Source organism: Lynx rufus, unplaced genomic scaffold (assembly GCF_022079265.1).
Source record: "Lynx rufus isolate CCGP_SWC_20201006 ecotype Redwood Valley unplaced genomic scaffold, mLynRuf1.p SCAF_18, whole genome shotgun sequence".
Lineage (NCBI taxonomy): Eukaryota > Metazoa > Chordata > Mammalia > Carnivora > Felidae > Lynx > Lynx rufus.
The window spans coordinates 20,484,239-20,496,885 of NW_025814832.1; positions in this window are offsets into that span (position 1 = coordinate 20,484,239).

The window sequence follows — 12,647 nt, forward strand, 5'->3', positions numbered from 1 at the left end:
AATCAAATAATAACTCTGTCGTGACAGTTTGTTATTAGGAGTACAGTGTGTGTGTGTGTGTTGACGCAATGTAAATGCATTCTTAATTTGGATTACCCCCAAAGCACACACTAAGCAGGGATTTGAGTTTCAAGTAATTATTAAGGAGGTAATCACAAGAAGTCCTCTGAAGGATTGACTTGTACAAAAACTATCTTCAGTGGCCTCTAGGGAAGGACTGAAGCAATATCTCAAGATTTAGGGTACTCTAACATTACCTGAAGTGTTTATTTTATTTTATTTTATTTTATTTTATTTTATTTTATTTTATTTTAATTTACATCCAAATTAGTTAGCTTATAATGCAATGATGATCTCATCAAAATGAAGTGTTTGATACAGCGCTGATATCTCCATACCCAGAGCTTCACATCCAGTAGATTTGCAATGGAATATGAGGACTTGCATTTTCAAATTCCTACTTGATGCTGAGGCTGAGGGTCTCCAGACTGCATTTTAAGGACCACCGAGGTGGCAGGTATGAGCAAGGCATAATAGCATAAGCCATGCGCACATATATTCGAATATTTTTGAGGTCTTGTTCTCACCCAAACATCACAGTTTCCTCGTGCTTTGAGCCACGTATCGAACCAATGATGGAACTTGTATGAATTTCAGTCATGCGTGAACCTAGAAAGCTTTGCCCCCTCATTAACCTAGTTATTAGCCAGATGACTACATTCAGTTGGCTAATGAGAAAATATTTGACAGGCACCCTGCACCCATTTTTCCTTATTTTATATTTTCTGTGATGCCTGTACCTATAAACTAAATGTCCATCTTTGGTTTGAAAGGAGCCCAGTGCCAAGGTCATGTCTATTGTACGGAAAATGTCTTCTTGGATAATTCATGTGAAATAGCTTTTGGCTGCTTATCTAGATCAGGGCACGCAAGGATTGGAAGTGTGTGTGTGTGTGTGTGTGTGTGTGTGTGTGTGTGTGTGTGTGCCTGTGTATGTGTATTAATGATATGCGCATGTATAGCAGGAACAACTATTTTGTGTTCATAAATATTTGATAAAATTCTTCCAAGCATGAAATCGGAATTTTCTCTGCACCAAGCAATGTATTTCCGTGAGGTTCATGGAGCCAGGATAAAAACAGAAGTCTCGTAAAACAGTTTGGCAAAAATAACTACATATATACCTTATTGCCTTTGAATAAAGAACATTTTGTGTAGAAAGCTTTTCACTCTGTTTCTTGCCTGTGACTACACTACAGGTAAAAAAAAAATGCCATTTATGGAGGGACATTTTTAAAACAAAATGAGTGTTTGTACCTATGTGGGGAGCATAGTAACAAAGAAATGTATTTAACTGCAAAATGCTATTTGTTTCCACAGAATACACATGCAATTTTCTATTCCGAGTGCACATTTAAATCCACATAAAAAGGGCACTTTATTTTCCAAGGACACTGAGTGGAATAATGTAAACTGACTAAAAAGAGATGAACTCTACTTCTGCGTGTATTCTGGGCCTTCAAAGGCATCAAAATTAGGAAAGCTAAGTAGATAATATCAGCTGTATAATCTGCTCATTCTAATGTATAATTTTTGATGTTAAAGGGTCTAAAATAACTATACTCTCTTCTTACTGAATACTTAATTATCTCAGTAAAATGCACACAGGAACAACATATAATAAAACATTTGAACAAGACATTTAGAGTCTCTTGACTCGAAGCATCAATATGCTGTATCTCTTAAAGTCCATCGGCTAAGAAGCTAAAAAATAGAATGAATGTTCTCATATTATTAACTGCATTTAAATAGTGCAGCTTAAACATCTAGCCTGAAAAAAATATAATTACATTTTTCTTTGAGTCAATGTATACATATTAAATAAAAATTTCCCCTCCAAATCTTATTTTAGCATCTCTTTCTTGCTTGTTATGTGACTGAATCCCTTTCTTTTTGGAGAAACTCCAGTTATTCCCGTGCTCGGGTTTTCGACCATTTGTTATCTTCCAATTCAATCACATGCTTCAAAACCGGTGTTCTTTAAGAGAAGACTTTGTGATCTGTTGTACCTTTGCTGGTGTTACCAGGATTCAACTCAAGCCAGGTTTTTAAAAGCCGGGTATATAGAAAACTTCACTGGTCTCTCATTTACTATTGAGAGCTTACAGCCAGGAAAGGGGAGGAGGTGCGGAAGAGGCAAAAGTGGCATTTAACACAGATTCATTCAACAATTGCTAAGCTCCATGGGCCGCCTGGGTGGCTCAGTCAGTTAAGCATTCAGCTCTCGGCTTGGGCTCAGGTCATGATCTCACTTTTGTGAGTTCAATCCCCACATCAGGCTCTGTGCTGGCAATGCGGAGTCTGCTTGGGATTCTCTTTCTCCCTCACTCTCTGTCCCTCCCCCCACTTGCACTGTCTCTGTCTCACTCAAAATAAATAAATAAAACTTAAAAACAACAACAACAACAACAACAACAACAACAACAACAACAATTACCAAGCTCCTGCTCTGATTTACTGTAAAGTGTGTTCAGTGTGTGACAGCAGCACTTTGCGTTTGCTATTTCCTGATGGTATATGTATTAATGTGATCATGCCTGTTCAGACTGCTTCTTCTCTCCACACATGCTTTTTCATGCACCACACTTCCACCACCAGCCCTTTTCATGTAACAAAAGACAGCTTCAACTTCAAGACCCACTGCCAGTGTCCTCTTCTTTACAAAACCTTCTTGTCTAGTCTACTTCCCAATATGAATCATTCCCTACTGTGCTCAGTCAACATTGTTTGTTTATAGATTTAAATCCATATTAGGGTACTTACCACTTTGATTATAGTTCTTAGCATTTGTGCCTACTACTCCACAAAGGCTACCAACTGTTGGGGGAAGAATGCTAGAAAACGATGTCTCTTTCTCATTAGCTAACAAGTTTTGAAGCATTTCCACGGACTGCCATCTTCTTTGTAATTCAGTTCCGCTCAGTTCAGCCAATATTTATTGAGTACCTACTGTTGTCCTAGGAATTGAGATAGTCCTCAAGAACTCGCAGATGGATTAATATTGAGCATTTAGGAGTGACAGGTATGTATCTAGGCTATTTCATACACTGGAAGTATGGTAGTTTTCCTGAGCAAGAAGCGTTATATACCATGACACAAGAAGTTAGCATAGACTCTGGATTGGAAGAGGGAGGATATTTATCAAGTCTACATATCAGGAGGCATAGGAAGGAAAAGGAGTCACTCCTGATCGAGTGTGAGAGTGAGCCTGCTCCCAGGAAGTGTGTGTGTTTGTGTGTGTGTGTGTGTGTGTGTATGTACTAAAAGCTGTGTACTACGGTTTCATGAAGATCTTATAGCTAAAGATAAACATTACCCAGTGATAAATTACTGCCTGGTCAGTAAATTCACAGAAGTCCTAAGCCATTGAAATACTTTTATGCAGTGGAGAGAAATCATAGTAGGCAGCCAGTTTGCGAGGTTTCAGGAACAATGACCATCTGAGGCCAACTCAGTCCAGCTTCTATGGGTGGTCAGACCACCTCTGCACCTGACAGTGGAGTTAAAAGTCTTTCAGGACAGGAGCGCCTGGGTAGCTCAGTCGGTTAGGCATCTGACTTCAGCTCAGGTCATGGTCTCACAGTTCACAAGTTCTGCGTTGGGCTCTGTGCTGACAGCTCAGAGCCTGGAGCCTACTTTAGATTCTGTGTCTCCCTCTCTCTCTGCCCCTCCCCAGCTCACGCTGTGTCTGTCTGTCTCTCTCAAACATAAATAAACATTAAAAAGTTTTTTTAATATGATATATATCGTACCCAGTACTCATCCCAACAGGTTCCCTCCTCATTGCCCGTCACCCACTTTCCCCTCCCTCCCACCCCCCATCAACCCTCAGTTTATTCTCAGTTTTCAAGAGTCTCTTTTGGTTTGGCTCCCTCCCTAACGTTTTTTCCCCCTTCCCTTCCCCCATGGTCTTCTGTTAAGTTTCTCAGGATCCACAAAAGAGTGAAAACATATGGTATCTGTCTTTCTCTGTATGACTTATTTCACTTAGCATAACACTCTCCAGTTCCATCCACATTGCTACAAAAGACCATATTTCATTCTTTCTCATTGCCAAGTAGTATTCTATTGTATATATAAACCACAATTTCTTTACCCATTCATCAGTTGATGGACATTTAGGCTCTTTCCATAATTTGGCTATTTTTTTTAAAGTCTTTCAGGACAAACCTATTCCTTGTTGTATTTTCCAGTGCTATTTTCTCCTCATAGGAGTGATTAAGTCTAGCCATTTGAATTGGCTAAGTATCTTGCAGCTTGGATAGTACAAAGCCTTATGATAGCAAAAGAGAGTAAAAATCATTTAATTTGAGCTGGGAGACATTTTTATTAATTTTTTAATGTTTATTTATCTTTGAGGGGGGAAGGGAGGGGCAGAGAGAGACACACACAGAATCCAAAGCAAGCTCCAGGCTCTGAGCTGTCAGCACAGAGCCTGATGTGGGGCTTGAACCCATTAACTGTGGGATCATGACCTGAGCCGAAGTTGGACACCTAAATGACTGAGCCACCCAGGAGCCCCTGAACTGGGAAACATTTAAGTTAATTGGCAGTGAACTGGGAAAAGAGAGTTGCATAATGTTATTAGTGACTAAACCAGACTTGTAATTTCTAAATGCTACCAAACATTTGTCCCATGCTATTCCAAAATCTTTGTTCAAATGAGAATATTTCCAAGGATCTTAAAAAATGCACATTTTATTATGGAACATTAAAATTCATATGATTGCCCCCAATGTCTCTTCCTCTTTGACCTCCAGACTAGGTTCGGTTTTGTTTCCTTTGTTTTTCATACTCCCATCCTTCTATTTCCATTCAGAAGCTCTCTATCATCACCACACTATGTCTTTAATTTTTAAGGCGAGGGGAACAAAACATTAAAAAACTAAGGAAACAAAATAAAATTATCATAAAGTAGCAGGAAAAAAGAGGAAGCAATAGAAAGATAAGGCTAGGTCTAGTTAGTTTGGGGCAGGGGTGGGAGGGGAAACCATGAAGAGGCACCAGGAAGCTGCACAAATGAAGGAAGTAAATACAAAAAAGAATATGATTTAAACAATTTTTTTAATGTTTATTTATTTTTGAGAGAAAGAGAGAGAGCACAAGTAGGGGAGGGGCAGAGAGAGAGGGAGACACAGAATCTGAAGCAGGCTCCAGGCTCTGAGCTGTCAGCACAGAACCGAATGTGGGCCTCAAACCCACAAACAGTAAGATCATGACCTGAGCCAAAGGTGGATGCTTAACTGAGCCACCCAGTCACCCCAAAAGAATATGATTTTTAAATGAGGATTTCACGTGCTCTTCACTGTGCTTAAGAAACATTTTTAGGGGGCACCTGAGTGGCTCAGTCAGTTAAGTGCCTGCCTCTTGATTTTGGCTCAGGTCATGATTTCATGGTTTGTGAGATCAAGCCCCATGTGGGGCTCTGTGCTGACAGTGCAGAGCGTGCTTAGAATTCTCTCTCTTTCTCTCTCTCTCAAAAATAAATAAATAACCTGGGGTGCCTGGGTGGCACAGTCGGTTAAGCGTCCGACTTCAGTCAGGTCACGATCTCACGGTCGGTGAGTTCGAGCCCCGCGTCAGGCTCTGGGCTGATGGCTCGGAGCCTGGAGCCTGTTTCCGATTCTGTGTCTCCCTCTCTCTCTGCCCCTCCCCCGTTCATGCTCTGTCTCTCTCTGTCCCAAAAATAAAAAAAATAAAAAAAAAGTTGAAAAAAAATAAATAAATAACCTTAAAAATTATTTTTTAAAAAACCATTGTTTTAAACATTTTATCCATTCATCAGTTGATGGACATTTAGGCTCTTTCCATAATTTGGCTATTGTTGAGAGTGCTGCTATGAACATTGGGGTACAAGTGCCCCTATGCATCAGTACTCCTGTATCCCTTGGGTAGATTCCTAGCAGTGCTATTGCTGGGTCATAGGGTAGGTCTATTTTTAATTTTCTGAGGAACCTCCACACTGCTTTCCAGAGCGTGATGCTAAGTGAAATAAGCCATACAGAGAAAGACAGATACCATATGGTTTCACTCTTATGTGGATCCTGAGAAACTTAACAGGAACCCATGGGGGAGGGGAAGGAAAAAAAAAAAAAAAAAGGACGTTAGAGTGGGAGAGAGCCAAAGCATAAGAGACTGTTAAAAACTGAGAACAAACTGAGGGTTGATGGGGGGTGGGAGGGAGGGGCGGGTGGGTGATGGGTATTGAGGAGGGCACCTTTTGGGATGAGCACTGGGTGTTGTATGGAAACCAATTTGTCAATAAACTTCATATAAAAAAAAATAAATAAACATTTAAAACATTAAAAAAAATAAATAAAAAAATAAAAAAAAAATAAAATAAATAGCTCATTGAAAAAAAAAATAAACATTTTAAAAATTATTTTTCAAACTTAGGTTTTAATCTTTTTTTTTTTCAACTTAAACAGCACTATATGGGTCACAGTTTCAATAGCATGGTAGGTTTATTTTCTTTTCCCAGACCAAATACATGGCCTCACTCAGCCACCACGCTGCTATGAGTGGGAACTTCAAAGTACCACTGAGGGACTTCTCAAATAGGTCTCTAAAAAGACCTAGTCAACTGGTAGTACTTTGCTGAAAAAGTGAATTAATGGTTGACACTCACAAAGTAGTAGAATTTATTCTTCCAGAAACTCATATGTATTAGTAGAATCCTTTGTAATCCTACACTGAAAACTAATTAAAAGGATGGTATTCCTGACAGCATGTTCAGCGGTCAACATATTCATGATTGATTTAATATATAGATAATACATATTATATATTCCTGGAAGAGGTGAATGGAAAGAGAGCTAATATGAAGTATCTCCTATTCTACCTATTTTTAAGGCCACTGTATGCACCCAAAACTTAAAGAGCTAAATATGCAATAAAATCTTAATATATATGTATGCCTATGTTCTTTGATGGGTTTTATGGTGTATTGATTTTTTTTTACATTTATTTACTGTTGAGAGAGAGAGAGGTGGGGGGGAGAGCATGAGAAGGGGAGGGGCAGAGAGAAAGAGAGGCAGAAGATCTGAAGCAAGAGAGCCTGATGTGGAGCTCGAACTCACAAACTGTGAGATCATGACCTGAGCTAAAGTCAGATGCTTAACTGACTGAGCCTCCCAGGCACCCCAACGGTATATTAATTTCTAAACAATACCTTAATTCATGTTCATTTTGACCCCTTGAGAAATTTACAAGTTATGCATACTAAATTTCTTATTTTGTAGTCAGAGATGTTGTTTTGTCTATCATTGTATCCCCGGTGCATACCACTATGCCTGGCATTGCAAATACTTGGGAAGATACTTGACTTATAAGTGAATGAATAAGTGAACAAACACTACTCCATTTTATTTTGCAAAGGAAGTGCATGGTAGCAATGGAGTAGGTTCGTAAGTGAGCCTTGTGCAGATTATGACTGCTTATTCATAAACACCCTAAAGAACAGTGTGTGGCAGTGAAGCAAATACTTGTCTGTTGGGTGGTGGTGAAAGATTTTGGAAGTTAGCTTGTCCAACAATATTCATTCAGATGTTCCCTGTCTGGTGCTTGAAATTATGTCTGTGATACAACAAACAGAATTCTCTAAATTGCCTCTGGTAACTCACATGGGGATCCTGGACAACGAGGTACCAAGGACCTGAATGCCCCTGCCCATCTGGCTGAAGGGGGCCATCCCTGAACTGAACCCCTCACAGGACCAATAACATGCGTGGACTGAAGGAGCTTCCATATTCTTCAGGCCCAAAGGTCTCCCAAATTGGGGAGTCTGGCTTTACCATACAGTTCCTACAAAAAGCTGGCATCTAAACACAGATTGCCGAGACCCACGTGGTCAGTGTTTTTCTTCACTGGCAAATTTGCCTTCACATTTGTTCCAGAGAAGAGAAAGCAATATAAAAGAAGAGGTTCTCCTCTTCCTGGGATGATTTACTCTCAGCGTGACCAATAGGATACTCTTGTCCTAGAATTTCTCTCCCCAGCTATATAGGGATAGGAGGAATATTTCCCTTTTCTTTTTGTTAATGCTGGCTTTATAATGTTCCCCAATAAAACCTGATTTCTACACCATATCTTGTGATGTTGTCAACTATGTCCCAGCACTCCAAGTCCTGTAGTTAGATGGTGACTTTAAACAGATCGTCCTTGTATAACAAAATTGTTCATTAGATATAAGCATTGCCATTGTATTTTCTACTGGATAGGACAGGTTCAGGGAGGAGTCAGGTAGAGTGTTACCTTTTAAAATAAAATTCTTTCTGGGAGAAGTTGTTATACTACTCTGAGTGAGTCTTTCAAATCACGATTTTCCTTCATGAGAGGACAATTCAGCCCACACGAGACATTCAGAAAGTGATGTCTAATCACCATTGTCTAATTGTGTTGTTACAATAACACTGCATGGTGGGTAGTCCTAACTCAGTCAAGTAATTTGGTCAATGCCACAAAGTTAAAATATGAGCTTTGATCTTTCTATTTCTGGTTGACATATAGCACTTGGGGTTCTATATTCAGTTGTTAAACAAATGATCATGAATGGTTCTTGAAGGGTTAGGGGGATTTTCCCCATGAAAGCAAGACTTGTCATGTCTCTTTATTGGAAAATGTAATGGCACCTATAAGTGCTTATTAATGTATGTAAAATCATTAAATATGCATGTAAAATTATATGTGAAATGTCAAGTATATACGATCTAAATTCTAGTGGAAATTTCAGTGATTCGAAGATAGTGTTTTATTTTGTTTTGTTTTTTAGATATCGGTCATGGAGGCAATTTGGCACAACATATAGAATGCATTCTCTGACATCAGAAAGATGGCTTCAAGTTCCTGTCTCAAACTTTTGCCAGTTAGGTGAACTTGAGCAAGTTTTTGACCTTCCTGATGCTCATTTTCCTAAGAATGTGACTTATGCCAGGCTAGACCAGTGTGTACCAAACTGCATTGTGCACAGACATCACTGAGGGCCTTATTCAAATGCAAATTCTGGAAGGTTGGTGGAGAGTTGGAGATTCTCCATATCTAACATACTTTCAGTTGACACTGTTACTGCTCAATTTTGGACAACGTTCTGTTGCAAGGGGTAGAATTTCATCATCAGCCCTACTGACATTTTGTCCAGATAATTCTCTGCTATACAAGGTTTTCCTGTGCGCTGCACGATGTCCTGTGTAATGTAGTAACATTCCTGGCACAGTTCCTGATACATAATAGAAATCAGGTGAATATTTGTTCCTTTCTTTTCACATCTTCTGCTTAGACTTGGTAGTTGTCAAGAAGTTTAGACTGAAGGTCACCTCTATGATGATAGTGTCCTCTAAAAGAAGAGTCAGCAAACTACCTCTCATAGGCTAAATCTAACCTACCACTTCATTTTGTAAATAAAGTTGTATTGGACCATATCTACCACCATTAGTTTATCAATTTTCTTTGGCCACTTTTGCACTTAAACAGCAGAGTTGAGTAATTCCAGCAAAAACTGTACAGCCTACGAAATCTAAAATATTTACTACCTGGTCCTTAGCAGAAAAAGTTTGCCAAGACCTCTTCTTGATACCTGAAAATCCTGGAGCTATAGCTTTTCTATGCTGTAGAAGCAGAGTTTTATAGCAGTCTTCTGGGTGTAATTCAACAGATGCTAAGTCAAGAACATTTCCTTTGGGTTGGTCCCAAAGAGAGTGCCTAGATTCTTTCCATTTTTCAAGGAGCCATTGGCTTCTACAATGCAGGTGTTAGGCGGCCTCTTCAGAAACAGTGGAAATAAGAAAAATCCCCAGTGCCAGAGAGCACTGCATAGGTTTCCCTTTTGTAAAAAAATCTTTTCCCAAGTACAGACAATTTACCTTCCTAATTATAATTGACAAGAATCAGTCACAGGAGTAAAATGTATTTCCTGTGGCTGCTAACTTTACTTAGTATGCTAAGTTGGTGACTGGTGATTTGCATTTGTATAAGGTTTCATAGGAGCCAGACTGTTTTTAAAAACAAACTCAGAGGATTTTGATGGAAAGCAAATAGGCAGGGAGTAAAATGAGGAAGTAACGATGAAGAACGGTTGTCTATGAAATAAGATTTGGGGAAGTTACATGGGTGAGCTGCACTTGGTTACTGTTAGTAGAAGGGACTATGGTATGTGTAGCCTAAAGTATAGTTTCATTGTGATGTGAGCAGTCATCACAAGGGATCTTTACTGTTGCTTCACACATTCTCATACTTACTTTGAGGCAATAATATGTGCTAGAATAGGCTAGAGCAGGTTTCTCAATCTCAAGCACTATTTTTGGAATGGATACTTCTTTGTGGTGGGGTCTATACTGTTCAATATAGGATGTCAGGCAGCATCTCTGGCCTTTACCCAATACATGCCAATATTAATGCTTTCCCCAGTTGTGGCAATCAAGACTATCTCTAGACATTGTCAAATATTCTTTGGGCATCAAAATCATTCCTGGTTGAGAATTACTGGGCTATCTTGAAGAAGGAGGGAAGATGGCGGCGTAGGAGGACGCTGGGCTCACCGCGCATCCTGCAGATCACTTAGATTCCACCTACACCTGCCTAAATAACCCAGAAAACCGCCAGAGGATTAGCAGAACGGAGTCACCGGACCCAAGTGCAGACAAGAGGCCCACGGAAGAGGGTAGGAAGGGCGGCGAGGCGGTGCGCGCTCCACGGACTGGCGGGAGGGAGCCGGGCGGAGGGGCGGCTCGCCAGCCAAGCAGAGCCCCCGAGCCCGGCTTGCAAAAGCGGAGGGGCCTGACGGACTGTGTTCCGACAGCAAGCGCGACTTAGCGTCTGGGAGGTCATAAGTTAACAGCTCTGCTCGGAAAGCGGGAAGGCTGGAGGACAAAGGGAGGGTGAGCTGCGGAGCCCCCGGACGACAGAGCTCAGTTTGGCGGGGAACAAAGGCGCTCGCCAGCGCCATCTCCCCCGCCCATCCCCCAGCCAAAATCCCAAAGGGAACCAGTTCCGGCCAGGGAAATTGCTCGCTCCGCGCAAACACCCAACTCTGTGCTTCTGTGGAGCCAGACCTCCGGCAGCGGATCTGACTCCCTCCCGCTGCCACAGGGCCCCTCCTGAAGTGGATCACCTAAGGAGAAGCGAGCTAGGCCTGCCCCCCCTGCCGCCGTGCACCTTGCCTTCCTACCCCAGCTAATACGCCAGATCCCCAGCATCACAAGCCTGGCAGTGTGCAAGTAGCCCAGACGGGCCACGCCACCCCACAGTGAATCCCACCCCTAGGAGAGGGGAAGAGAAGGCACACACCAGTCTGACTGTGGCCCCAGCGGTGGGCTGGGGGCAGACATCAGGACTGACTGCGGCCCCGCCCACCAACTCCAGTTATACACCACAGCACAGGGGGAGTGCCCTGCAGGTCCTCACCACACCAGGGACTATCCAAAATGACCAAGCAGAAGAATTCCCCTCAGAAGAATCTCCAGGAAATAACAACAGCTAATGAGCTGATCAAAAAGGATTTAAATAATATAACAGAAAGTGAATTTAGAATAATAGTCATAAAATTAATCGCTGGGCTGGAAAACAGTATACAGGACAGCAGAGAATCTCTTGCTACAGAGATCAAGGGACTAAGGAACAGTCACGAGGAGCTGAAAAACGCTTTAAATGAAATGCAAAACAAAATGCAAACCACCACGGCTCGGATGGAAGAGGTAGAGGAGAGAATAGGTGAACTAGAAGATAAAGTTATGGAAAAAGAGGAAGCTGAGAAAAAGAGAGATAAAAAAATCCAGGAGTATGAGGGGAAAATTAGAGAACTAAGTGATACACTAAAAAGAAATAATATACGCATAATTGGTATCCCAGAGGAGGAAGAGAGAGGGAAAGGTGCTGAAGGGGTACTTGAAGAAATTATAGCTGAGAACTTCCCTGAACTGGGGAAGGAAAAAGGCATTGAAATCCAAGAGGCACAGAGAACTCCCTTCAGACGTAACTTGAATCGATCTTCTGCACGACATATCATAGTGAAACTGGCAAAATACAAGGATAAAGAGAAAATTCTGAAAGCAGCAAGGGGTAAACGTGCCCTCACATATAAAGGGAGACCTATAAGACTCATGACTGATCTCTCTTTTGAAACTTGGCAGGCCAGAAAGAATTGGCACGAGATTTTCAGGGTGCTAGACAGCAAAAATATGCAGCCGAGAATCCTTTATCCAGCAAGTCTGTCATTTAGAATAGAAGGAGAGATAAAGGTCTTCCCAAACAAACAAAAACTGAAGGAATTTGTCACCACTAAACCAGCCCTACAAGAGATCCTATGGGGGACCCTGTGAGACAAAGTACCAGAGACATCACTACAAGCATAAAACATACAGACATCACAATGACTCTAAACCCGTATCTTTCTATAATAACATTGAATGTAAATGGATTAAATGCGCCAACCAAAAGACATAGGGTATCAGAATGGATAAAAAAACAAGACCCATCTATTTGCTGTCTACAAGAGACTCATTTTAGACCTGAGGACACCTTTAGATTGAGAGTGAGGGGATGGAGAACTATTTATCATGCTACTGGAAGCCAAAAGAAAGCTGGAGTAGCCATAC